Genomic DNA, 5624 nt, shown 5'->3' with positions numbered 1-5624 from the left:
AATCTTTTCTAAATCACCCTCCAACTCTACTGACCCCTTATGTGCAACTCAACATGCTGTCCTGGGGACATTCAGACAGTTTTTAGTCCATCTGGAAAAGTGTTCATTTCAAAACCAATCTGAATGAAATGCCTAAAAAACTCTTAGAAAATAACTCTTATAATAAGCACTGTACCTGTTATGATCTTACATTATTACAGACAGTAAATTCATCTGTTTCCCCAAATCCCTTAACAACTTCTTTTAAATACATAAATAAAGAGGGAGAATTCATTGGATATTATTTAATAAGAAATGCACCTTCAGGCTAAGAGGTATGAATTGTACACCAAAGGGAATGGTTTAATACACTGTTTAATGCTATAATCAAAAATGATGATACCATCATGGCTTTTACACATTTTAATATTTCTTTAGAGCTGGAAAATGTGATAGTGAGAACCATATTTGTATATTACATAAATGTCAGAAGTAACACTGAACTAGCCAGGTGACAGAGTTCCAATAGCATTTCTTCTCCCTGACCAAAAAAATATTACCTGAACAGAGAGATCCAGAGATTTCCTCTGAGAATGACCCTTGGAGAGAACGCTTGCCTCTTCTGTATACCCCACCAGGTCATGCAGCATGACCCACAAATCCTCACGGTGCATCCTCTTGTTTCTACATACAGTGTGTATTTTCAAAAGCTTTGATACTTAGTCAAATATGACATTGATAACAGCACTTGAAAAAGGAACAAGATGGACAGGATACTCCTATCCACCAGGGAACAACCCATGATCAGCAGAAGTCCTAAATATCCTCTTCTGGGCATGGGGATATGCAAGAGACCATGGTTTTGGAGAGACCAACCAGAGCAGCAATCTCTTGAAAGCTCTCTATGCAAGGACCTAGACAGACATCCTAAAGCATAGGTAGATAGATACTTGTAAAAACTCTGTAACGGTACTGAGGATTAAAATAACTGTTTTAGGAGAAGAAAAGTGTTCTTTCCTTAGCTATAGCCTTTCTAGCAGGATGTTGCCAGGAAAAAAACCCCTGAATTACTACAGAGTCTATGATAATACAGAAATTCTTTTAGGGGCGCATCCTTACAATTTTTACAGAGAGGTATTGGAGGCCAGTAACTTCAAGACAGTGGCCCCCTTCAACTGGCAGCAGCCCACTGCAAGCCACCCAAGTCTTGATGTCTCTCTCTTTCCCAAAATGTAGAAGGGGAGGAATGGTATTTCTTGGAAGCAATCCTGGATCCCCCTAGGGAGATACCTCTGCACAAGCCCATAACTGGAATACTAGAAAGATTCTGACTCTCATTGTCTCGAGGATGAGAAGATTGTCAGGTCTCATATGGGAATTTCCATGAATAAGTACAGGACTTAACTCTGAGGCATTGACTGTACAAGGGGAAGCTGAGGAAGTGATGTTGCACTGGCTTTAATCAGTCCAAAATATCTTATTTTTGTGTTCTCAGAACCTGACCAGGCTTGTAATAGTAGGACCCCATCTACTCACACAATACATATACATTTAATATATTCCTATGGATTCAGACTGACCAAGCGGTTCTAAGTCTTTGAGACACTGTTGCAAAAGGAGTGCTTTTAGACTTCTAAAATGCCATGTAAAAGTGAAGTTGGTCTTTCAGCGTTCTGTAGCCGGTCTGAGCTAAATTGTGCAAGCTCTAGCAAAAAGTATTAGCTTGTACATAAATGTTTTCTCTTGTTTTTTTATTCTTCCAATGAACGGGAAGTCCCTAGGGTCCTGTTAACTGAGACCAGTAAAGACTGTCACACTTGTCAATAGAAACAGGTTTTACACCTAACAATAAAATATTTTGGCACTTTCTAATGTGTATTTGCTCTTAGCTCTATTCCCCTTAAGAGAGATGCTGGCACTTTTACACATTTGCTGGGGATGGGGAACACTTGAAGCCACTCTGTGCTCACTTTTTGAAGGACAGGGACTTGTCTCATTCCATAGTACACCATTACCTTCTTAAGCAGTTAGCACCTCCAAATAGTCAGGCAACATTTTCCAAGACACTGTTTCGATTTATCAAGCATATAGGACAACTTCCAGATTTCTCTTATGCTGGTTTCCCTTCTCCTCCCAGTCAAGACCTCTGTTTCCCATGGCAATAGAAAAAATCTGGGCTAAGATGGAATGGGAGAGCACAGGTGACAGAAATTTCCAAGAGGGAGCATATGCCTGATATGAGTTCTCTTGAAGACCAAACACATAGCTCATATGTGGCTACTGACCTAAAGCGTGTGAATTTCCCTTTCCTTTTCCTAGGGAGCATGCTTTCTATGTGGCAGAAGTAAAAAACCAATTTTGCAAAGCTTGGAGTTGAAGGTTGGAGCCTTATCCTTTTCATAGCTTCATCTCTTTTCATAAGCGTAAGAGTCCTGACCAAGTGTTTTTATATCAAGATATGTTTGGTGACAAGGTCAGGAAAGTCTAGCCTAAGGTAATGTTAAACCTTAGCATAAGGATGAAGAAAAAAAAATGTTCAGGATTTTAGGCAATGTTTTTTCAAAAAAGTACTAGTTCTAGTGTGTGGAGGGGCAGAAAAAGAATTACATAGGTAATAAATCTGAGCTTCTGAGCTGCCCTATCCTCCTCTTACTTCCCTTTCCACACCCCTCAGCCCTTCCCCCAGTGCTCCTATGAGTCCTTCAATCTGATTTTGATCAGCATTTACTTAAATGTGTGTACAAACACATCTATATATATTTACTTCAATATAAGTATTTCCATGGGCTTTATAGAGATAGGGTTGATTTTTCCCAAGTATGGAAACAGTACATTCAGTTATTCTTTACCTAAATAAGAATTAGCTGGAATATTGATATAAGCTAGTCTTAACTCAGTGTCCAAAGACAGCACACTATCTGCATTTAAAGCTGCTTCAGGAAATTAAGATCTTAAGCTTATAAATACAATTAATTTGTCATAGCTGTGACAGGCTTTCCTCTTCAACTTGTTTGTAGCTTTTAAAAACTAAAAAACCAAATAATATATTATTATTTCCTAGCTGGGTGCTATGAGCACTGCATCAAAACAGCAAATTTCACAGGGTGAGGGCGGGTGGCTTTGGTTGGTTTTGAGTTTTAAAAAAAAAAAAAAAAAACCACAAAAAGTTGATTTTGGACTTAAATCTATAAATATAATTAAGAACTGCACTTGTGGATTCTCTTTGAGTGCTGACCAAGCTAAGCACTGCTCCTCAGCTCTGCACTACTGCTCTGCCATTATGTCTCAACTGATCTCGAACTCTTCCATCTGTGAGTTATTCGTTGCCTCTCCTCATGTTCGTCTGCTGGCTATTTATACATCAAACTCTACTATCACAGCATTCACTAGTTTCTCTGAAAGAGGATCTAAATTTGCAGAATAAAATGCTGAAGTTGCACAAACACTCCTTACACTGGGAAAAAAAAACATAATTCCCATCTCAGAAAGAGCAGAATTACTGTGGATATTTGAAGTATTTCCACTTGGAGCTATTCTAAATACTGCCATTTGATGCAGCCATTTTGGACTTTTAGCAGGCATAAGGGCACAAACCAGCTTACTGAGAATCATTTGCACATATGCTGATAAAGTCCTGGCTTGCAATATACTGAAAAAGCAATCACCAGTAGGCAGTTTAGCTTCCCACAGCTACAGAAAGCCTCTGCCTAAGTGACTGGAGGCTGAAAATCCCTAGGTACCTTATAGCCCTACTCTGTCAGAAATAAGCCCTTGGGACCAGATCCTCAGGTATATGTGCTCGTACTCTTGTTGCCTTTGGGAAAACTTTCTAATTTATACTAGCTGAGGAATCAGCCTTTATATATGTAGTCTCCATAATTCTTTTCCTACGATGCCTCTAATAAAATGAGAATTATAGAAACTGAAAGGGTATGAGAGCGTGAAAAGGAAGCAAGTTCCTGCTCTGTCTCATACCAGTAAGAACCTGAAAAAGGCAGAGTTTGGAACAGTGGCTTCAGATCCACCCTGATAAACAGAGCAAAACCTGGCCAAGGCAATGTCCAGAATTATGAGCACAACTCTTGCTCCATTTTTCTTATCTCTGCTATGCTTTCTTCCTGACCTTGGGTAAGTTGATTAACCTTTCTTTTCTAAGTTTCTCTAACTGTGGTATGACTCTGTACCTCCCGTAGAGGTTGTGATGCTTAATTGGCCAATATCTCTCAAATACTTGAAGTGCTTTGGATGAAATATGTTGTGCAAGAGAAATAATTGAAGTCAATGGGGCTGTGACAACTGACACTAGCTGAGGAACTTCCCCCTGGTGTTTAATAGGATCAGAAGGAGGCTTAGTTAAAATGACAGGAAGCCAAAGAGGCATTTGGTGTTAATAAGACCATAAATGAGTCAAAGGGGTTACTATTTGCTGTGGTAATACCCAGAATTTTTCATCTTCCAAGCACTCTATCAGCATCTATTAATTCTCAGACCTCCACTTAAACAGAGATCTGTAATATGTCCCCCATTACACAGATAAGAAAAATCAGACAGATGAGTGATGTGACTTAACCACAGAACAAGATGTGAGAAATCAAATTTGAGCCTCTGGCTCCTAAGCCTATTCTCAGAGCTCCCTTTCTGCCACTCTTCTGTTGTGTATATATTTCCTTATCTTTCTGTTTCAATTATGAAAGCCCATCTCCTGATCCTTTTTCTGCAAGCACCCCTGCCTAATTCCTTGTTAGATAGTGCTAGATGCTCTTCCATAAACTTCTCAAAGCTTTCAGACAGAAAGCAGAGCTGGGGGGAATGTTGCTGGGCTGAGCAGCTCTCCTTGTTTCAACAGCCCCTTTTCCCAAGTGCTGAAAAAGATATGAGTATTTGCCCTTCCAAGTATTTTTCATTGTTCACTACCAATTCCCCACAGCACCTGGCTGCTGCACTGCAACCTCTCCTCTCAGAAGTAGTTCATATTACAGTATGCTGGGACAGGGTCTGTCACTTCAGACTGACTATTGCTCATTGCAGGAGGAAATTCATGACCTGCTTAAGCCCCTAAGGGAAATTATTGCTGTTATTTCAGCTCTTGAAGATGCCTGCCATTAGAAGATGCAAGGCTGAGGTTATGTAAGTGTGCTGGCCAAATCCAGTTGTTCCAGGAAGTCCAACAACAGCTACTCTGCTCTGCTCCTAACCCTCCTCTGTAAAGGGTACCAGGTGAAGCTTTTGGGTGCTCAGTCTGAATAACAGCCTCAAGACGAGTCCCCACAGACTAGTTTCTATGTAGAAGGAATATATGAACTTGAATCTGTAACCTACTTGAAAATACTAAAGTATAATAGTGTGGGGGGATGCTGCTGTGCTGGTGTCCCAGCAGATGGAAGTGTAACATGAAATGGGACAAATTATTCAACTGTTATAATGTCATAAATCTATAAATTTGCAACAATCACAGAGAATATAGTTTATTCTATAATAAAAACTTCCACTGCTGCTTAGAACAACTATGTCACAGCAATATTTGGGGTAACAACTTTTGTACTCTTGTATGGTAGGGCTTTCTTTTCTTTTCTTTTCTTTTCTTTTCTTTTCTTTTCTTTTCTTTTCTTTTCTTTTCTTTTCTTTTCTTTTCTTTTCTTTTCTTT

At 39.4% G+C, this 5624-nt stretch overlaps 1 protein-coding gene and 1 long non-coding RNA gene across 16 annotated transcripts in view; one reads left to right on the top strand and one right to left on the bottom strand.

The window, feature by feature from the left end:
- LOC108505488 (neurexin-3) overlaps positions 1–5624 on the bottom strand; it is a 915200-nt gene that overhangs the window by 283634 nt on the left and 625942 nt on the right. The gene's annotated exons all lie outside the window — the stretch shown is intronic.
- Positions 1–5624, top strand: part of LOC108505491 — a 13090-nt gene that overhangs the window by 5391 nt on the left and 2075 nt on the right. For 2 of the 5 annotated variants that reach the window (XR_001877531.1, XR_001877535.1), the window contains 2 exons: positions 2299–2358; positions 5063–5196. This is a non-coding gene — a long non-coding RNA (uncharacterized LOC108505491). The remainder of the gene's footprint in view (positions 1–2298; positions 2359–5062; positions 5197–5624) is intronic. The other 3 variants (XR_001877532.1, XR_001877534.1, XR_001877533.1) reach the window with 3 other exon arrangements.

The sequence above is a fragment of the Lepidothrix coronata genome, unplaced genomic scaffold (assembly GCF_001604755.1).
Source record: "Lepidothrix coronata isolate B3197 unplaced genomic scaffold, Lepidothrix_coronata-1.0 Scaffold192, whole genome shotgun sequence".
Classification (NCBI taxonomy): domain Eukaryota; kingdom Metazoa; phylum Chordata; class Aves; order Passeriformes; family Pipridae; genus Lepidothrix; species Lepidothrix coronata.
The sequence above is the reverse complement of the archived record's forward strand: the minus strand, read 5'-3'. Positions and strand labels throughout refer to the sequence as shown.